This window comes from Pseudophryne corroboree, unplaced genomic scaffold, assembly GCF_028390025.1.
Source record: "Pseudophryne corroboree isolate aPseCor3 unplaced genomic scaffold, aPseCor3.hap2 scaffold_2338, whole genome shotgun sequence".
Taxonomy (NCBI): Eukaryota; Metazoa; Chordata; class Amphibia; order Anura; family Myobatrachidae; genus Pseudophryne; species Pseudophryne corroboree.
Window position 1 is genome coordinate 22,856 of NW_026968991.1, and position 22,541 is coordinate 45,396.

Genomic DNA, 22,541 nt, shown 5'->3' on the forward strand with positions numbered 1-22,541 from the left:
AGATTAACATACTGTTGGCAAAGCAGTTGCATCAAATTGATTTTCTGCAATATAGCATGATAATCCATACTGACAGCTCTGGATAGTACCAGCACATTTCTTGCTGGACTTGGTAATGCAAAGAACACAGTAAACAGCTTCACTTTTTTTCAAAAATAAATAATTGACTATTAAAAACCTATCAGTCTTAAATAAGGACATCAGTAAGCACCACTGGCATAATGGATAAGGCACTGTTCTCCTAAGCCAGTGGTTGTGGGTTTAAGTCCCGTCTGAGTTGGAAGTCATTACAGCAAGTGTCTCATCACTAGAGTTGATATTTTATCCTTGCTTCAACTGTAAAACAGTCTTGCAGTGTTTAGCTTGTAAAAAATGACCACAGAAGCTAAAATATGACATTTATTATGATAACATTGTTGTTGTTGTTTTTTAAACCTTTTCTATCACCGTGGACAGCTTATTCAAGTGCCATCTGGCATGCATGTTCCTTTGTTGCTCATCATTCATCACCAAAAATGATTTTCTTTTTCAATTCTTATGAATGTACTGATTGTATTGAATAAAATCCACATCTAGCATAACCAATTAATGCTGCAAAGTGCTCCAGTGGCGCAATTGGTCAGCACGCAAAACTTATAAGACAGTATCTGTTGAGCAATGCCAAGGTTGTGAGGTCAAGCCTCACCTGGAGCATCTTTGTATACTATTTTTTTTTTCCTTTTCTTATGTCATTAGTCATTGATTATAAACTGCTACCTTAATATTTAATATGATATTACAAAGGATGGAAGAAAGAAAGAAAAAACACAAACATGATTGTGCATTTAAGTTGTCAGCACACATCTGCTTTGGTTCAAATGCACTGCATATCTTCCTTCAGTCAGCCAACAAAACAGCAATTTAAAAGATTAACATACTGTTGGTAAAGCAGTTGCATCAAATTGATTTTCTGCAATATAGCATGATAATCCATACTGACAGCTCTGGATAGTACCAGCACATTTCTTGCTGGACTTGGTAATGCAAAGAACACAGTAAACAGCTTCACTTTTTTTCAAAAATAAATAATTGACTATTAAAAACCTAACAGTCTTAAATAGGGACATCAGTGAGCACCACTGGCATAATGGATAAGGCACTGTTCTCCTAAGCCAGTGGTTGTGGGTTTAAGTCCCGTCTGAGTTGGAAGTCATTACAGCAAGTGTCTCATCAGTAGAGTTGATATTTTATCCTTGCTTCAACTGTAAAACAGTCTTGCAGTGTTTAGCTTGTAAAAAGTGACCACAGAAGCTAAAATATGACATTAATTATGATAACATTGTTGTTGTTGTTTTTTAAACCTTTTCTATCACCGTGGACAGCTTATTCAAGTGCCATCTGGCATGCATGTTCCTTTGTTGCTCATCATTCATCACCAAAAATGATTTTCTTTTTCAATTCTTATGACTGTACTGATTGTATTGAATAAAATCCACATCTAGCATAACCAATTAATGCTGCAAAGAGCTCCAGTGGCGCAATTGGTCAGCGCGCGGTGTTTATAAGACAGAATCTGTTGAGCAATGCAGAGGTTGTGAGTTCAAGCCTCACCTGGAGCATCTTTGTATACTGTTTTTTTTTCCTTTTCTTATGTCATTAGTCATTGATTATAAACTGCTTCCTTAATATTTAATATGATATTACAAAGGATGGAATAAAGAAAGAAAAAACACAAACATGATTGTGCATTTAAGTTGTCAGCACACATCTGCTTTGGTTCAAATGCACTGCATATCTTCCTTCAGTCAGCCAACAAAACAGCAATTTAAAAGATTAACATACTGTTGGTAAAGCAGTTGCATCAAATTGATTTTCTGCAATATAGCATGATAATCCATACTGACAGCTCTGGATAGTACCAGCACATTTCTTGCTGGACTTGGTAATGCAAAGAACACAGTAAACAGCTTCACTTTTTCCTCAAAAATAAATAATTGACTATTAAAAACCTATCAGTCTTAAATAAGGACATCAGTAAGCACCACTGGCATAATGGATAAGGCACTGTTCTCCTAAGCCAGTGCTTGTGGGTTTAAGTCCCGTCTGAGTTGGAAGTCATTACAGCAAGTGTCTCATCACTAGAGTTGATATTTTATCCTTGCTTCAACTGTAAAACAGTCTTGCAGTGTTTAGCTTGCAAAAAATGACCACAGAAGCTAAAATATGACATTAATTATGATAACATTGTTGTTGTTGTTTTTTAAACCTTTTCTATCACCGTGGACAGCTTATTCAAGTGCCATCTGGCATGCATGTTCCTTTGTTGCTCATCATTCATCACCAAAAATTATTTTCTTTTTCAATTCTTATGACTGTACTGATTGTATTGAATAAAATCCACATCTAGCAAAACCAACTAATGCTGCAAAGTGCTCCAGTGGTGCAATTGGTCAGCGCGCGGTACTTATAAGACAGTATATGTTGAGCAATGCCGAGGTTGTGAGTTCAAGCCTCACCTGGAGCATCTTTGTATACTGTTTTTTTTTTTCCTTGTCTTATGTCATTAGTCATTGATTATAAACTGCTTCCTTAATATTTAATATGATATTACAAAGGATGGAAGAAAGAAAGAAATAACACAAACATGATTGTGCATTTAAGTTGTCAGCACACATCTGCTTTGGTTCAAATGCACTGCATATCTTCCTTCAGTCAGCCAACAAAACAGCAATTTAAAAGATTAACATACTGTTGGTAAAGCAGTTGCATCAAATTGATTTTCTGCAATATAGCATGATAATCCATACTGACAGCTCTGGATAGTACCAGCACATTTCTTGCTGGACTTGGTAATGCAAAGAACACAGTAAACAGCTTCACTTTTTCCTCAAAAATAAATAATTGACTATTAAAAACCTGACAGTCTTAAATAAGAACATCAGTAAGCACCACTTGCATAATGGATAAGTCACTGCCCTCCTAAGCCAGGGGGTCCAAGTCCCCTATGGGGTGGAATTCATTACAGCAAGTATCTCATCACTAGAGTTGATATTTTATCCTTGCTTCAACTGTAAAACAGTCTTGCAGTGTTTAGCTTGCAAAAAATGACCACAGAAGCTAAAATATGACATTTATTATGATAACATTGTTGTTGTTTTTTTTAAACCTTTTCTATCACCGTGGACAGCTTATTCAAGTGCCATCTGGCATGCATGTTCCTTTGTTTCTCATCATTCATCTCCAAAAATGATTTTCTTTTTCAATTCTTATGACTGTACTGATTGTATCACATCTAGCATAACAAATCAATGCTGCAAAGTGCTCCAGCGGTGCAATTGGTCCGCGCATGGTACTTATAAGATAGTATCTGTAGAGCAATGCTGAGGTTTTGAGTTCAAGCCTCGCCTGGACCATGTTTGTCTACTGTTTTTTTTTCCTTTTCTTATGTCATTAGTCATTGATTATAAACTGCTACCTTAATATTTAATATGATATTACAAAGGATGGAAGAAAGAAAGAAAAAACACAAACATGATTGTGCATTTAAGTTGTCAGCACACATCTGCTTTGGTTCAAATGCACTGCATATCTTCCTTCAGTCAGCCAGCCAACAAAACAGCAAAGGAAAAGATTAACATACTGTTGGTAAAGCAGTTGCATCAAATTGATTTTCTGCAATATAGCATGATAATCCATACTGACAGCTCTGGATAGTACCAGCACATTTCTTGCTGGACTTGGTAATGCAAAGAACACAGTAAACAGCTTCACTTTTTCCTCAAAAATAAATAATTGACTATTAAAAACCTAACAGTCTTAAATAAGAACATCAGTAAGCACCACTGGCATAATGGATAAGTCACTGCCCTCCTAAGCCAGGGGGTCCAAGTCCCATTTGGGGTGGAAGTCATTACAGCAAGTGTCTCATCACTAGAGTTAATATTTTATCCTTGCTTCAACTGTGAAACAGTCTTGCAGTGTTTAGCTTGTAAAAAATGACCACAGAAGCTAAAAAATGACATTTATTATGATAGCATTGTTGTTGTTTTTTTATAAACCTTTTCTATCACCGTGGACAGCTTATTCAAGTGCCATCTGGCATGCACGTTCGTTTGTTGCTCATCATTCATCACCAAAAATGATTTTATTTTTCAATTCTTATGACTGTACTGATTGTATTGAATAAAATCCACATTTAGCATAACCAACTGTTTCTGCTAAGTGCTCCAGTGGCGCAATTGGTCAGCGCACGGTACTTATAAGACAGTATCTGTTGAGCAATTCCGAGGTTGTGAGTTCAAGCCTCACCTGGAGCAGCTTTGTATACTGTTTTTTTTTTCCCTTTTCTTATGTCATTTGTCATTGATTATAAACTGGTAGCCTTAATATTTAATATAATATTACAAAGGATGGAAGAAAGAAAGAAAAAACACAAACATGATTGTGCATTTAAGTTGTCAGCACACATCTGCTTTGGTTCAAATGCACTGCATATCTTCCTTCAGTCAGCCAACAAAACAGCAATGGAAAAGATTAACATACTGTTGGTAAAGCAGTTGCATCAAATTGATTTTCTGCAATAAGCATGATAATCCATACTGACAGCTCTTGTTAGTACCAGCACATTTCTTGCTGGACTTGGTAATGCAAAGAACACAGTAAACAGCTTAACTTTTTGCTCAAAAATAAATAATTGACTATTAAAAACCTTACAGTCTTAAATAAGAACATCAGTAAGCACCACTGGCATAATGGATAAGTCACTGCCCTCCTAAGCCAGGGGGTCCATGTCCCATATGGGGTGGAAGTCATTACAGCAAGTGTCTCATCACTAGAGTTGATATTTTATCCTTGCTTCAACTGTAAAACAGTCTTGCAGTGTTTAGCTTGCAAAAAATGACCACAGAAGCTAAAATATGACATTTATTATGATAACATTGTTGTTGTTGTTTTTTAAACCTTTTCTATCACCGTGGACAGCTTATTCAAGTGCCATCTGGCATGCATGTTCCTTTGTTGCTCATCATTCATCACCAAAAATTGTTTTCTTTTTCAATTCTTATGACTGTACTGATTGTATTGAATAAAATCCATGTCTAGCATAACCAGTTAATGCTGCAAAGTGCTCCAGTGGTGAAATTGGGCAGCACGCGGTTCCTATAAAACAGTATCTGTTGAGCAATGCCGAGGTTGTGAGTTCAAGCCTCACCTGGAGCATCTTTGTATACTGTTTTTTTTTCCTTTTCTTATGTCATTAGTCATTGATTATAAACTGCTACCTTAATATTTAATATGATATTACAAAGGATGGAAGAAAGAAAGAAAAAACACAAACATGATTGTGCATTTAAGTTGTCAGCACACATCTGCTTTGGTTCAAATGCACTGCATATCTTCCTTCAGTCAGCCAACAAAACAGCAATGGAAAAGATTAACATACTGTTGGTAAAGCAGTTGCATCAAATTGATTTTCTGCAATATAGCATGATAATCCATACTGACAGCTCTGGTTAGTACCAGCACATTTCTTGCTGGACTTGGTAATGCAAAGAACACAGTAAACAGCTTCAATTTTTTTCAAAAATAAATAATTGACTATTAAAAACCTATCAGTCTTAAATAAAGACATCAGTAAGCACCAATGGCATAATGGATAAGGCACTGTTCTCCTAAGCAAGTGGTTGTGGGTTTAAGTCCCGTCTGAGTTGGAAGTCATTACAGCAAGTGTCTCATCACTAGAGTTGATATTTTATCCTTGCTTCAACTGTAAAACAGTCTTGCAGTGTTTAGCTTGAAAAAAATGACCACAGAAGCTAAAATATGACATTAATTATGATAGCATTGTTGTTGTTTTTTTAAACCTTTTCTATCACAGTGGACAGCTTATTCAAGTGCCATCTGACATGCATGTTCATTTGTTGCTCATAATTCATCACCAAAAATGATTTTCTTTTTCAATTCTTATGACTGTACTGATTGTATTGAATAAAATCCACATCTAGCATAACCAACTAATGCTGCAAAGTGCTAAAGTGGCGCAATTGGTCAGCGCGCGGTACTTATAAGACAGTATCTGTTGAGCAATGCCGAGGTTGTGAGTTCAAGAATCAGCTGGAGCAGCTTTGTATACTGTTTTTTTTTTCTTTTCTTATGTCATTAGTCATTGATTACCTGCTACCTTAATATTTAATGTGATATTACAAAGGATGGAAGTAAGAAAGAAAAAACACAAACATGATTGCGCATTTAAGTTGTCAGCACACATCTGCTTTGGTTCAAATGCACTGCATATCTTCCTTCAGTCAGCCAACAAAACAGCAATGGAAAAGATTAACATACTGTTGGTAAAGCAGTTGCATCAAATTGATTTTCTGCAATATAGCATGATAATCCATACTGACAGCTCTGGTTAGTACCAGCACATTTCTTGCTGGACTTGGTAATGCAAAGAACACAGTAAACAGCTTAACTTTTTTTCAAAAATAAATAATTGTCTATTAAAAACCTATCAGTCTTCAAAAAGGACATCAGTAAGCACCACTGGCATAATGGATAAGTCACTGCCCTCCTAAGCCAGGGGGTCCAATTCCCATATGGGGTGGAATTAATTACAGCAAGTGTCTCATCACTAGAGTTGATATTTTAGCCTTGCTTCAACTGTAAAACAGTCTTGCAGTGTTTAGCTTGCAAAAAATGACCACAGAAGCTAAAATATGACATTTATTATGATAACATTGTTGTTGTTTTTTTTAAACCTTATCTATCACCGTGGACAGCTTATTCAAGTACCATCTGACATGCATGTTCATTTGTTGCTCATAATTCATCACCAAAAATGATTTTCTTTTTCAATTCTTATGACTGTACTGATTGTATTGAATAAAATCCACATCTAGCATAACCAACGAATGCTGCAAAGTGCTCCAGTGGTGCAATTGGTCAGCACGCGGTACTTATAAGACAGTATCTGTTGAGCAATGCTGAGGTTGAGAGTTCAAGCCTCACCTGGAGCATCTTTGTATACTGTTTTTTTTCCTTGACATTAGTCATTGATTATAAACTGCTACCTTAATATTTAATATGATATTACAAAGGATGGAAGAAAGAAAGAAAAAACACAAACATGACTGTGCATTTAAGTTGTCAGCACACATCTGCTTTGGTTCAAATGCACTGCATATCTTCCTTCAGTCAGCCAACAAAACAGCAATGGAAAAGATTAACATACTGTTGGTAAAGCAGTTGCATCAAATTGATTTTCTGCAATATAGCATGATAATCCATACTGACAGCTCTGGATAGTACCAGCACATTTCTTGCTGGACTTGGTAATGCAAAGAACACAGTAAACAGCTTCAATTTTTTTCAAAAATAAATAATTGACTATTAAAAACCTAACTGTCCTAAATAAGAACATCAGTAAGCACCACTGGCATAATGGGTAAGGCACTGTTCTCCTAAGCCTGTGGTTGTGGGTTTAAGTCCCGTCTGAGTTGGAAGTCATTACAGCAAGTGTCTCATCACTAGAGTTGATATTTTATCCTTGCTTCAACTGTAAAACAGTCTTGCAGTGTTTAGCTTGTAAAAAATTACCACAGAAGCTAAAATATGACATTAATTATGATAACATTGTTGTTGTTGTTTTTTAAACCTTTTCTATCACCGTGGACAGCTTATTCAAGTGCCATCTGGCATGCATGTTACTTTGTTGCTCATCATTCATCACCAAAAATGATTTTCTTTTTCAATTCTTATGACTGTACTGATTGTATTGAATAAAATCCACATCTAGCATAACCAATTAATGCCGCAAAGCGCTCCAGTGGCGCAATTGGTCAGCGCGCGGTACTTATAAGACAGTATCTGTTGAGCAATGCCGAGGTTGTGAGTTCAAGCCTCACATGGAGTTTTTTTGTATACTGTTTTTTTTTCCTTTTCTTATGTCATTAGTCATTGATTATAAACTGCTACCTTAATATTTAATATGATATTACAAAGGATGGAAGAAAGAAAGAAAACACACAAACATGATTGTGCATTTAAGTTGTCAGCACACATCTGCTTTGGTTCAAATGCACTGCATATCTTCCTTCAGTCAGCCAACAAAACAGCAATGGAAAAGATTAACATACTGTTGGTAAAGCAGTTGCATCAAATTGATCTTCTGCAATATAGCATGATAATCCATACTGACAGCTCTGGTTAGTACCAGCACATTTCTTGCTGGACTTGTTAATGCAAAGAACACAGTAAACAGCTTCACTTTTTTTCAAAAATAAATAATTGACTATTAAAAACCTATCAGTCTTAAATAAGGACATCAGTAAGCACCACTGCCATAATGGATAAGGCACTGTTCTCCTAAGCCAGTGGTTGTGGGTTTAAGTCCCGTCTGAGTTGGAAGTCATTACAGCAAGTGCCTCATCACTAGAGTTGATATTTTATCCTTGCTTCAACTGTAAAACAGTCTTGCAGTGTTTAGCTTGTAAAAAATGACCACAGAAGCTAAAATATGACAAAAATAACATTGTTGTTGTTTTTTTTTAAACCTTTTCTATCACCGTGGGCAGCTTATTCAAGTGCCATCTGGCATGCATGTTCCTTTGTTGCTCATCATTCATCACCAAAAATGATTTTCTTTTTCAATTCTTATGACTGTACTGATTGTATTGAATAAAATCCACATCTAGCATAACAAATTAATGCTACAAAGTGCTCCAGTGGCGCAATTGGTCTGCGCGCGGTACTTATAAGACAGTATCTGTTGAGCAATGCCAAGGTTTTGAGTTCAAGCCTCACCTGGAGCATCTTTGTATACTGTTTTTTTTCCTTGTCATTAGTCATTGATTATAAACTGCTACCTTAATATTTAATATGATATTACAAAGGATGGAAGAAAGAAAGAAAGCACACAAACATGATTGTGCATTTAAGTTGTCAGCACACATCTGCTTTGGTTCAAATGCACTGCATATCTTCCTTCAGTCAGCCAACAAAACAGCAATGGAAAAGATTAACATACTGTTGGTAAAGCAGTTGCATCAAATTGATTTTCTGCAATATAGCATGATAATCCATACTGACAGCTATGGTTAGTACCAGCACATTTCTTGCTGGACTTGGTAATGCAAAGAACACAGTAAACAGCTTCACTTTTTTTCAAAAATAAATAATTGACTATTAAAAACCTATCAGTCTTCAATAAGGACATCAGTAAGCACCACTGGCATAATGGATAAGTCACTGCCCTCCTAAGCCAGGTGGTCCAAGTCCCATATGGGGTGGAAGTCATTACAGCAAGTGTCTCATCACTAGAGTTGATATATTAGCCTTGCTTCAACTGTAAAACAGTCTTGCAGTGTTTAGCTTGCAAAAAATGACCACAGAAGCTAAAATATGACATTTATTATGATAACATTGTTGTTGTTTTTTTAAAACCTTTTCTATCACAGTGGACAGCTTATTCAAGTACCATCTGACATGCATGTTCATTTGTTGCTCATAATTCATCACCAAAAATGATTTTCTTTTTCAATTCTTATGACTGTACTGATTGTATTGAATAAAATCCACATCTAGCATAACCAATGAATGCTGCAAAGTGCTCCAGTGGTGCAATTGGTCAGCACGCGGTACTTATAAGACAGTATCTGTTGAGCAATGCTGAGGTTGTGAGTTCAAGCCTCACCTGGAGCATCTTTGTATACAGTTTTTTTCCCTTGACATTAGTCATTGATTATAAACTGCTACCTTAATATTTAATATGATATTACAAAGGATGGAAGAAAGAAAGAAAAATCACAAACATGATTGTGCATTTAAGTTGTCAGCACACATCTGCTTTGGTTCAAATGCACTGCATATCTTCCTTCAGTCAGCCAACAAAACAGCAATGGAAAAGATTAACATACTGTTGGTAAAGCAGTTGCATCAAATTGATTTTCTGCAATATAGCATGATAATCCATACTGACAGCTCTGGATAGTACCAGCACATTTCTTGCTGGACTTGGTAATGCAAAGAACACAGTTAACAGCTTAAATTTTTTTCAAAAATAAATAATTGACTATTAAAAACCTAACTGTCCTAAATAAGAACATCAGTAAGCACCACTGGCATAATGGGTAAGGCACTGTTCTCCTAAGCCAGTGGTTGTTGGTTTAAGTCCCGTCTGAGTTGGAAGTCATTACAGCAAGTGTCTCATCACTAGAGTTGATATTTTATCCTTGCTTCAACTGTAAAACAGTCTTGCAGCGTTTAGCTTGTAAAAAATTACCACAGAAGCTAAAATATGACATTAGTTATGATAACATTGTTGTTGTTGTTGTTTTTTAAACCTTTTCTATCACCGTGGACAGCTTATTCAAGTGCCATCTGGCATGCATGTTCCTTTGTTGCTCATCATTCATCACCAAAAATGATTTTCTTTTTCAATTCTTATGACTATACTGATTGTATTGAATAAAATCCACATCTAGCATAACCAATTAATGCTGAGAAGCGCTCCAGTGGCACAATTAGTCAGCGTACGGTACTTATAAGACAGTATCTGTTGAGCAATGCCGAGGTTGTGAGTTCAAGCCTCACATGGAGCATTTTTGTATACTGTTTTTTTTTCCTTTTCTTATGTCATTAGTCATTGATTATAAACTGCTACCTTAATATTTAATATGATATTACAAAGGATGGAAGAAAGAAAGAAAAAACACAAACATGATTGTGCATTTAAGTTGTCAGCACACATCTGCTTTGGTTCAAATGTACTGCATATCTTCCTTCAGTCAGCCAACAAAACAACAATGGAAAAGATTAACATACTGTTGGTAAAGCAGTTGCATCAAATTGATTTTCTGCAATATAGCATGATAATCCATACTGACAGCTCTGGTTAGTACCAGCACATTTCTTGCTGGACTTGGTAATGCAAAGAACACAGTAAACAGCTTCACTTTTTTTCAAAAATAAATAATTGACTATTAAAAACCTATCAGTCTTAAATAAGGACATCAGTAAGCACAACTGGCATAATGGATAAGGCACTGTTCTCCTAAGCCAGTGGTTGTGGGTTTAAGTCCCGTCTGAGTTGGAAGTCATTACAGCAAGTGCCTCATCACTAGAGTTGATATTTTATCCTTGCTTCAACTGTAAAACAGTCTTGCAGTGTTTAGCTTGTAAAAAATGACCACAGAAGCTAAAATATGACAAAAATAACATTGTTGTTGTTTTTTTTTAAACCTTTTCTATCATCGTGGGCAGATTATTCAAGTGCCATCTGGCATGCATGTTCCTTTGTTGCTCATCATTCATCACCAAAAATGATTTTCTTTTTCAATTCTTATGACTGTACTGATTGTATTGAATAAAATCCACATCTAGCATAACAAATTAAAACTACAAAGTGCTCCAGTGGCGCAATTGGTCTGCGCGCGGTACTTATAAGACAGTATCTGTTGAGCAATGCCGAGGTTTTGAGTTCAAGCCTCACCTGGAACATCTTTGTATACTGTTTTTTTTCCTAGTCATTGATTATAAACTGCTACCTTAATATTTAATATGATATTACAAAGGATGGAAGAAAGAAAGAAAAAACACAAACATGATTGTGCATTTAAGTTGTCAGCACACATCTGCTTTGGTTCAAATGCACTGCATATCTTCCTTCAGTCAGCCAACAAAACAGCAATGGAAAAGATTAACATACTGTTGGTAAAGCAGTTGCATCAAATTGATTTTCTGCAATATAGCATGATAATCCATACTGACAGCTCTGGATAGTACCAGCACATTTCTTGCAGGACTTGGTAATGCAAAGAACACAGTAAACAGCTTCAATTTTTTTCAAACATAAATAATTGACTATTAAAAACCTATCAGTCTTAAATAAAGACATCAGTAAGCACCACTGGCATAATGGGTAAGGCACTGTTCTCCTAAGCCAGTGATTGTGGGTTTAAGTCCCGTCTGAGTTGGAAGTTATTTACAGCAAGTGTCTCATCACTAGAGTTGATATTTTATTCTTGCTTCAACTGTAAAACAGTCTTGCAGTGTTTAGCTTGTAAAAAATGACCACAGAAGCTAAAATATGACATTAATTATGATAACATTGTTGTTGTTGTTTTTAAACCTTTTCTATCACCGTGGACAGCTTATTCAAGTGCCATCTAGCATGCATGTTCCTTTGTTGCTCATCATTCATCACCAAAAATGATTTTCTTTTTCAATTCTTATGACTGTACTGATTGTATTGAATAAAATCCACATCTAGCATAACCAATAAATGCTGCAAAGTGCTCCAGTGGCGCAATTGGTCAGCACGCGGTACTTATAAGACAGTATCTGTTGAGCAATGCTGAGGTTGTGAGTTCAAGCCTCACCTGGAGCAACTTTGTACACTGTTTTTTTTCCTTTTCTTATGTCATTAGTCATTGATTATAAACTGCTACCTTAATATTTAATATGATATTACAAAGGATGGAAGAAAGAAAGAAAAATCACAAACATGATTGTGCATTTAAGTTGTCAGCACACATCTGCTTTGGTTCAAATGCACTGCATATCTTCCTTCAGTCAGCCAACAAAACAGCAATGGAAAAGATTAACATACTGTTGGTAAAGCAGTTGCATCAAATTGATTTTCTGCAATATAGCATGATAATCCATACTGACAGCTCTGGATAGTACCAGCACATTTCTTGCTGGACTTGGTAATGCAAAGAACACAGTTAACAGCTTCAATTTTTTTCAAAAATAAATAATTGACTATTAAAAACCTAACTGTCCTAAATAAGAACATCAGTAAGCACCACTGGCATAATGGGTAAGGCACTGTTCTCCTAAGCCAGTGGTTGTTGGTTTAAGTCCCGTCTGAGTTGGAAGTCATTACAGCAAGTGTCTCATCACTAGAGTTGATATTTTATCCTTGCTTCAACTGTAAAACAGTCTTGCAGCGTTTAGCTTGTATAAAATGACCACAGAAGCTAAAATATGACATTAATTATGATAACATTGTTGTTGTTGTTTTTTAAACCTTTTCTATCACCGTGGACAGCTTATTCAAGTGCCATCTGGCATGCATGTTCCTTTGTTGCTCATCATTCATCACCAAAAATGATTTTCTTTTTCAATTCTTATGACTGTACTGATTGTATTGAATAAAATCCACATCTAGCATAACCAATTAATGCTGAAAAGCGCTCCAGTGGCGCAATTAGTCAGCGCACGGTACTTATAAGACAGAATCTGTTGAGCAATGCTGAGGTTGTGAGTTCAAGCCTCACATGGAGCATTTTTGTATACTGTTTTTTTTTCCTTTTCTTATGTCATTAGTCATTGATTATAAACTGCTACCTTAATATTTAATATGATATTACAAAGGATGGAAGAAAGAAAGAAAAAACACAAACATGATTGTGCATTTAAGTTGTCAGCACACATCTGCTTTGGTTCAAATGCACTGCATATCTTCCTTCAGTCAGCCAACAAAACAGCAATGGAAAAGATTAACATACTGTTGGTAAAGCAGTTGCATCAAATTGATTTTCTGCAATATAGCATGATAATCCATACTGACAGCTCTGGTTAGTACCAGCACATTTCTTGCTGGACTTGGTAATGCAAAGAACACAGTAAACAGCTTCACTTTTTTTCAAAAATAAATAATTGACTATTAAAAACCTATCAGTCTTAAATAAGGACATCAGTAAGCACAACTGGCATAATGGATAAGGCACTGTTCTCCTAAGCCAGTGGTTGTGGGTTTAAGTCCCGTCTGAGTTGGAAGTCATTACAGCAAGTGCCTCATCACTAGAGTTGATATTTTATCCTTGCTTCAACTGTAAAACAGTCTTGCAGTGTTTAGCTTGTAAAAAATGACCACAGAAGCTAAAATATGACAAAAATAACATTGTTGTTGTTTTTTTTTAAACCTTTTCTATCATCGTGGGCAGATTATTCAAGTGCCATCTGGCATGCATGTTCCTTTGTTGCTCATCATTCATCACCAAAAATGATTTTCTTTTTCAATTCTTATGACTGTACTGATTGTATTGAATAAAATCCACATCTAGCATAACAAATTAAAACTACAAAGTGCTCCAGTGGCGCAATTGGTCTGCGCGCGGTACTTATAAGACAGTATCTGTTGAGCAATGCCGAGGTTTTGAGTTCAAGCCTCACCTGGAACATCTTTAAATACTGTTTTTTTCCCTTGTCATTAGTCATTGATTATAAACTGCTACCTTAATATTTAATATGATATTACAAAGGATGGAAGAAAGAAAGAAAAAACACAAACATGATTGTGCATTTAATTTGTCAGCACACATCTGCTTTGGTTCAAATGCACTGCATATCTTCCTTCAGTCAGCCAACAAAACAGCAATGGAAAAGATTAACATACTGTTGGTAAAGCAGTTGCATCAAATTGATTTTCTGCAATATAGCATGATAATCCATACTGAGAGCTCTGGATAGTACCAGCACATTTCTTTCAGGACTTGGTAATGCAAAGAACACAGTAAACAGCTTCACTTTTTTTCAAAAATAAATAATTGACTATTAAAAACCTATCAGTCTTAAATAAGGACATCAGTAAGCACAACTGGCATAATGGATAAGGCACTGTTCTCCTAAGCCAGTGGTTGTGGGTTTAAGTCCCGTCTGAGTTGGAAGTCATTACAGCAAGTGCCTCATCACTAGAGTTGATATTTTATCCTTGCTTCAACTGTAAAACAGTCTTGCAGTGTTTAGCTTGTAAAAAATGACCACAGAAGCTAAAATATGACATTAATTATTATAACATTGTTGTTGTTGTTTTTTAAACCTTTTCTATCACCGTGGACAGCTTATTCAAGTGCCATCTGGCATGCATGTTCCTTTGTTGCTCATCATTCATCACCAAAAATTATTTTCTTTTTCAATTCTTATGACTGTACTGATTGTATTGAATAAAATCCACATCTAGCATAACCAATTAATGCTGCAAAGTGCTCCAGTGGCGCAATTGGTCAGCGCGTGGTACTTATAAGACAGTATCTGTTGAGCAATGCTGAGGTTGTGAGTTCAAGCCTCACCTGGAGCATCTTTGTATACTGATTTTTTTCCTTTTCTTATGTCATTAGTCATTGATTATAAACTGCTACCTTAATAAATAATATGATATTACAAAGGATGGAAGAAAGAAAGAAAAAACACAAACATGATTGTGCATTTAAGTTGTCAGCACACATCTGCTTTGGTTCAAATGCACTGCATATCTTCCTTCAGTCAGCCAACAAAACAGCAATGGAAAAGATTAACATACTGTTGGTAAAGCAGTTGCATCAAATTGATTTTCTGCAACATAGCATGATAATCCATACTGACAGCTCTGGTTAGTACCAAGACATTTCTTGCTGTACTTGGTAATGCAAAGAACACAGTAAACAGCTTCACTTTTTTTCAAAAATAAATAATTGACTATTAAAAACCTATCAGTCTTAAATAAGGACATCAGTAAGCACCACTGGCATAATGGATAAGGCACTGTTCTCCTAAGCCAGTGGTTGTGGGTTTAAGTCCCGTCTGAGTTGAAAGTCATTACAGCAAGTGCCTCATCACTAGAGTTGATATTTTATCCTTGCTTCAACTGTAAAACAGTATTGCAGTGTTTAGCTTGTAAAAAATGACCACAGAAGCTAAAATATGACAAAAATAACATTGTTGTTGTTTTTTTTAAACCTTTTCTATCACCGTGGGCAGCTTATTCAAGTGCCATCTGGCATGCATGTTCCTTTGTTGATCATCATTCATCACCAAAAATGATTTTCTTTTTCAATTCTTATGACTGTACTGATTGTATTGAATAAAATCCACATCTAGCATAACAAATTAATGCTACAAAGTGCTCCAGTGGCGCAATTGGTCTGCGCGTGGTTCTTATAAGACAGTATCTGTTGAGCAATGCCGAGGTTTTGAGTTCAAGCCTCACCTGGAGCATCTTTGTATACTGTTTTTTTTCCTTGTCATTAGTCATTGATTATAAACTGCTACCTTGATATTTAATATGATATTACAAAGGATAGAAGAAAGAAAGAAAAAACACAAACATGATTGTGCATTTAAGTTGTCAGCACACATCTGCTTTGGTTCAAATGCACTGCTTAGTCAACCAACAAAACAGCAATGGAAAAGATTAACATACTGTTGGTAAAGCAGTTGCATCAAATTGATTTTCTGCAATATAGCATAATAATCCATACTGACAGCTCTGGATAGTACCAGCACATTTCTTGCTGGACTTGGTAATGCAAAGAACACAGTAAACAGCTTCACTTTTTTTCAAAAATAAATAATTGACTATTAAAAACCTATCAGTCTTCAATAAGGACATCAGTAAGCACCACTGGCATAATGGATAAGTCACTGCCCTCCTAAGCCAGGGGGTCCAAGTCCCATATGGGGTGGAAGTCATTACAGCAAGTGTCTCATCACTAGAGTTGATATTTTAGTCTTGCTTCAACTGTAAAACAGTCTTGCAGTGTTTAGCTTGTAAAAAATGACCACAGAAGCTAAAATATGACATTAATTATGATAACATTGATGTTGTTGTTTTTTAAACCTTTTCTATCACCGTGGACAGCTTATTCAAGTGCCATCTGGCATGCATGTTCCTTTGTTGCTCATCATTCATCACCAAAAATGATTTTCTTTTTCAATTCTTATGACTGTTCTGATTGTATTGAATAAAATCCACATCTAGCATAACCAATTAATGCTGCAAAGTGCTCCAGTGGCGCAATTGGTCAGCGCGCAGTACTTATAAGCCAGTATCTGTTGAGCAATGCTGAGGTTGTGAGTTCAAGCCTCACCTGCAGCATCTTTGTATATTGTTTTTTTTCCTTTTCTTATGTCATTAGTCATTGATTATAAACTGCTACCTTAATATTTAATATGATATTACAAAGGATAGAAGAAAGAAAGAAAAAACACAAACATGATTGTGCTTTTAAGTTGTCAGCACACATCTGCTTTGGTTCAAATGCACTGCTTAGTCAACCAACAAAACAGCAATGGAAAAGATTAACATACTGTTGGTAAAGCAGTTGCATCAAATTGATTTTCTGCAATATAGCATGATAATCCATACTGACAGCTCTGGTTAGTACCAGCACATTTCTTGCTGGACTTGGTAATGCAAAGAACACAGTAAACAGCTTCACTTCTTTTCAAAAATAAATAATTGACTATTAAAAACCTATCAGTCTTCAATAAGGACATCAGTAAGCACCACTGGCATAATGGATAAGTCACTGCCCTCCTAAGCCAGGGGGTCCAAGTCCCATATGGGGTGGAAGTCATTACAGCAAGTGTCTCATCACTAGAGTTGATATTTTAGCCTTGCTTCAACTGTAAAACAGTCTTGCAGTGTTTAGCTTGTAAAAAATGACCACAGAAGCTAAAATATGACATTTATTATGATAACATTGTTGTTGTTTTTTTTAAACCTTTTCTATCATCGTGGACAGCTTATTCAAGTACCATCTGACATGCATGTTCATTTGTTGCTCATAATTCATCACAAAAAATGATTTTCTTTTTCAATTCTTATGACTGTACTGATTGTATTGAATAAAATCCACATCTAGCATAACCAATGAATGCTGCAAAGTGCTCCAGTGGTGCAATTGGTCAGCACGCGGTACTTATAAGACAGTATCTGTTGAGCAATGCTGAGGTTGTGAGTTCAAGCCTCACCTGGAGCATCTTTGTATACAGTTTTTTTCCCTTGACATTAGTCATTGATTATAAACTGCTACCTTAATATTTAATATGATATTACAAAGGATGGAAGAAAGAAAGAAAAATCACAAACATGATTGTGCATTTAAGTTGTCAGCACACATCTGCTTTGGTTCAAATGCACTGCATATCTTCCTTCAGTCAGCCAACAAAACAGCAATGGAAAAGATTAACATACTGTTGGTAAAGCAGTTGCATCAAATTGATTTTCTGCAATATAGCATGATAATCCATACTGACAGCTCTGGATAGTACCAGCACATTTCTTGCTGGACTTGGTAATGCAAAGAACACAGTTAACAGCTTCAATTTTTTTCAAAAATAAATAATTGACTATTAAAAACCTAACTGTCCTAAATAAGAACATCAGTAAGCACCACTGGCATAATGGGTAAGGCACTGTTCTCCTAAGCCAGTGGTTGTTGGTTTAAGTCCCGTCTGAGTTGGAAGTCATTACAGCAAGTGTCTCATCACTAGAGTTGATATTTTATCCTTGCTTCAACTGTAAAACAGTCTTGCAGCGTTTAGCTTGTAAAAAATTACCACAGAAGCTAAAATATGACATTAGTTATGATAACATTGTTGTTGTTGTTGTTTTTTAAACCTTTTCTATCACCGTGGACAGCTTATTCAAGTGCCATCTGGCATGCATGTTCCTTTGTTGCTCATCATTCATCACCAAAAATGATTTTCTTTTTCAATTCTTATGACTATACTGATTGTATTGAATAAAATCCACATCTAGCATAACCAATTAATGCTGAAAAGCGCTCCAGTGGCACAATTAGTCAGCGTACGGTACTTATAAGACAGTATCTGTTGAGCAATGCCGAGGTTGTGAGTTCAAGCCTCACATGGAGCATTTTTGTATACTGTTTTTTTTTCCTTTTCTTATGTCATTAGTCATTGATTATAAACTGCTACCTTAATATTTAATATGATATTACAAAGGATGGAAGAAAGAAAGAAAAAACACAAACATGATTGTGCATTTAAGTTGTCAGCACACATCTGCTTTGGTTCAAATGCACTGCATATCTTCCTTCAGTCAGCCAACAAAACAACAATGGAAAAGATTAACATACTGTTGGTAAAGCAGTTGCATCAAATTGATTTTCTGCAATATAGCATGATAATCCATACTGACAGCTCTGGTTAGTACCAGCACATTTCTTGCTGGACTTGGTAATGCAAAGAACACAGTAAACAGCTTCACTTTTTTTCAAAAATAAATAATTGACTATTAAAAACCTATCAGTCTTAAATAAGGACATCAGTAAGCACAACTGGCATAATGGATAAGGCACTGTTCTCCTAAGCCAGTGGTTGTGGGTTTAAGTCCCGTCTGAGTTGGAAGTCATTACAGCAAGTGCCTCATCACTAGAGTTGATATTTTATCCTTGCTTCAACTGTAAAACAGTCTTGCAGTGTTTAGCTTGTAAAAAATGACCACAGAAGCTAAAATATGACAAAAATAACATTGTTGTTGTTTTTTTTTAAACCTTTTCTATCATCGTGGGCAGATTATTCAAGTGCCATCTGGCATGCATGTTCCTTTGTTGCTCATCATTCATCACCAAAAATGATTTTCTTTTTCAATTCTTATGACTGTACTGATTGTATTGAATAAAATCCACATCTAGCATAACAAATTAAAACTACAAAGTGCTCCAGTGGCGCAATTGGTCTGCGCGCGGTAATTATAAGACAGTATCTGTTGAGCAATGCCGAGGTTTTGAGTTCAAGCCTCACCTGGAACATCTTTGTATACTGTTTTTTTTCCTTGTCATTAGTCATTGATTATAAACTGCTACCTTAATATTTAATATGATATTACAAAGGATGGAAGAAAGAAAGAAAAAACACAAACATGATTGTGCATTTAAGTTGTCAGCACACATCTGCTTTGGTTCAAATGCACTGCATATCTTCCTTCAGTCAGCCAACAAAACAGCAATGGAAAAGATTAACATACTGTTGCTAAAGCAGTTGCATCAAATTGATTTTCTGCAATATAGCATGATAATCCATACTGACAGCTCTGGATAGTACCAGCACATTTCTTGCAGGACTTGGTAATGCAAAGAACACAGTAAACAGCTTCAATTTTTTTCAAACATAAATAATTGACTATTAAAAACCTATCAGTCTTAAATAAAGACATCAGTAAGCACCACTGGCATAATGGGTAAGGCACTGTTCTCCTAAGCCAGTGATTGTGGGTTTAAGTCCCGTCTGAGTTGGAAGTTATTTACAGCAAGTGTCTCATCACTAGAGTTGATATTTTATCCTTGCTTCAACTGTAAAACAGTCTTGCAGTGTTTAGCTTGTAAAAAATGACCACAGAAGCTAAAATATGACATTAATTATGATAACATTGTTGTTGTTGTTTTTAAACCTTTTCTATCACCATGGACAGCTTATTCAAGTGCCATCTAGCATGCATGTTCCTTTGTTGCTCATCATTCATCACCAAAAATGATTTTCTTTTTCAATTCTTATGACTGTACTGATTGTATTGAATAAAATCCACATCTAGCATAACCAATAAATGCTGCAAAGTGCTCCAGTGGCGCAATTGGTCAGCGCGCGGTACTTATAAGACAGTATCTGTTGAGCAATGCTGAGGTTGTGAGTTCAAGCCTCACCTGGAGCATCTTTGTACACTGTTTTTTTTCCTTTTCTTATGTCATTAGTCATTGATTATAAACTGCTACCTTAATATTTAATATGATATTACAAAGGATGGAAGAAAGAAAGAAAAATCACAAACATGATTGTGCATTTAAGTTGTCAGCACACATCTGCTTTGGTTCAAATGCACTGCATATCTTCCTTCAGTCAGCCAACAAAACAGCAATGGAAAAGATTAACATACTGTTGGTAAAGCAGTTGCATCAAATTGATTTTCTGCAATATAGCATGATAATCCATACTGACAGCTCTGGATAGTACCAGCACATTTCTTGCTGGACTTGGTAATGCAAAGAACACAGTTAACAGCTTCAATTTTTTTCAAAAATAAATAATTGACTATTAAAAACCTAACTGTCCTAAATAAGAACATCAGTAAGCACCACTGGCATAATGGGTAAGGCACTGTTCTCCTAAGCCAGTGGTTGTTGGTTTAAGTCCCGTCTGAGTTGGAAGTCATTACAGCAAGTGTCTCATCACTAGAGTTGATATTTTATCCTTGCTTCAACTGTAAAACAGTCTTGCAGCGTTTAGCTTGTAAAAAATGACCACAGAAGCTAAAATATGACATTAATTATGATAACATTGTTGTTGTTGTTTTTTAAACCTTTTCTATCACCGTGGACAGCTTATTCAAGTGCCATCTGGCATGCATGTTCCTTTGTTGCTCATCATTCATCACCAAAAATGATTTTCTTTTTCAATTCTTATGACTGTACTGATTGTATTGAATAAAATCCACATCTAGCATAACCAATTAATGCTGAAAAGCGCTCCAGTGGCGCAATTAGTCAGCGCACGGTACTTATAAGACAGAATCTGTTGAGCAATGCCGAGGTTGTGAGTTCAAGCCTCACATGGAGCATTTTTGTATACTGTTTTTTTTTCCTTTTCTTATGTCATTAGTCATTGATTATAAACTGCTACCTTAATATTTAATATGATATTACAAAGGATGGAAGAAAGAAAGAAAAAACACAAACATGATTGTGCATTTAAGTTGTCAGCACACATCTGCTTTGGTTCAAATGCACTGCATATCTTCCTTCAGTCAGCCAACAAAACAGCAATGGAAAAGATTAACATACTGTTGGTAAAGCAGTTGCATTAAATTGATTTTCTGCAATATAGCATGATAATCCATACTGACAGCTCTGGTTAGTACCAGCACATTTCTTGCTGGACTTGGTAATGCAAAGAACACAGTAAACAGCTTCACTTTTTTTCAAAAATAAATAATTGACTATTAAAAACCTATCAGTCTTAAATAAGGACATCAGTAAGCACCACTGCCATAATGGATAAGGCACTGTTCTCCTAAGCCAGTGGTTGTGGGTTTAAGTCCCGTCTGAGTTGGAAGTCATTACAGCAAGTGCCTCATCACTAGAGTTGATATTTTATCCTTGCTTCAACTGTAAAACAGTCTTGCAGTGTTTAGCTTGTAAAAAATGACCACAGAAGCTAAAATATGACAAAAATAACATTGTTGTTGTTTTTTTTTAAACCTTTTCTATCATCGTGGGCAGATTATTCAAGTGCCATCTGGCATGCATGTTCCTTTGTTGCTCATCATTCATCACCAAAAATGATTTTCTTTTTCAATTCTTATGACTGTACTGATTGTATTGAATAAAATCCACATCTAGCATAACAAATTAAAACTACAAAGTGCTCCAGTGGCGCAATTGGTCTGCGCGCGGTACTTATAAGACAGTATCTGTTGAGCAATGCCGAGGTTTTGAGTTCAAGCCTCACCTGGAACATCTTTGTATACTGTTTTTTTCCCTTGTCATTAGTCATTGATTATAAACTGCTACCTTAATATTTAATATGATATTACAAAGGATGGAAGAAAGAAAGAAAAAACACAAACATGATTGTGCATTTAATTTGTCAGCACACATCTGCTTTGGTTCAAATGCACTGCATATCTTCCTTCAGTCAGCCAACAAAACAGCAATGGAAAAGATTAACATACTGTTGGTAAAGCAGTTGCATCAAATTGATTTTCTGCAATATAGCATGATAATCCATACTGACAGCTCTGGATAGTACCAGCACATTTCTTGCAGGACTTGGTAATGCAAAGA

At 35.8% G+C, this 22,541-nt stretch overlaps 6 non-coding genes across 6 annotated transcripts; all 6 read left to right on the forward strand.

The window, feature by feature from the left end:
- The first annotated feature begins 2,410 nt into the window (after positions 1 to 2,410).
- Positions 2,411 to 2,503, forward strand: TRNAI-UAU (transfer RNA isoleucine (anticodon UAU)). Its single transcript is given in 2 exon segments — positions 2,411 to 2,448; positions 2,468 to 2,503. It is a non-coding gene; the product is annotated as a tRNA-Ile (tRNA).
- A 1,699-nt stretch (positions 2,504 to 4,202) lies between these two features.
- On the forward strand, positions 4,203 to 4,295 carry TRNAI-UAU (transfer RNA isoleucine (anticodon UAU)). The gene is given in 2 exon segments: positions 4,203 to 4,240; positions 4,260 to 4,295. It is a non-coding gene; the product is annotated as a tRNA-Ile (tRNA).
- Positions 4,296 to 9,582: 5,287 nt separating this feature from the next.
- Positions 9,583 to 9,675, forward strand: TRNAI-UAU (transfer RNA isoleucine (anticodon UAU)). The gene is given in 2 exon segments: positions 9,583 to 9,620; positions 9,640 to 9,675. It is a non-coding gene; the product is annotated as a tRNA-Ile (tRNA).
- A 5,290-nt stretch (positions 9,676 to 14,965) lies between these two features.
- TRNAI-UAU (transfer RNA isoleucine (anticodon UAU)) lies at positions 14,966 to 15,058 on the forward strand. The gene is given in 2 exon segments: positions 14,966 to 15,003; positions 15,023 to 15,058. It is a non-coding gene; the product is annotated as a tRNA-Ile (tRNA).
- A 2,569-nt stretch (positions 15,059 to 17,627) lies between these two features.
- Positions 17,628 to 17,720, forward strand: TRNAI-UAU (transfer RNA isoleucine (anticodon UAU)). The gene is given in 2 exon segments: positions 17,628 to 17,665; positions 17,685 to 17,720. It is a non-coding gene; the product is annotated as a tRNA-Ile (tRNA).
- Positions 17,721 to 20,320: 2,600 nt separating this feature from the next.
- On the forward strand, positions 20,321 to 20,413 carry TRNAI-UAU (transfer RNA isoleucine (anticodon UAU)). Its single transcript is given in 2 exon segments — positions 20,321 to 20,358; positions 20,378 to 20,413. It is a non-coding gene; the product is annotated as a tRNA-Ile (tRNA).
- The last annotated feature ends 2,128 nt before the right edge of the window (positions 20,414 to 22,541 follow it).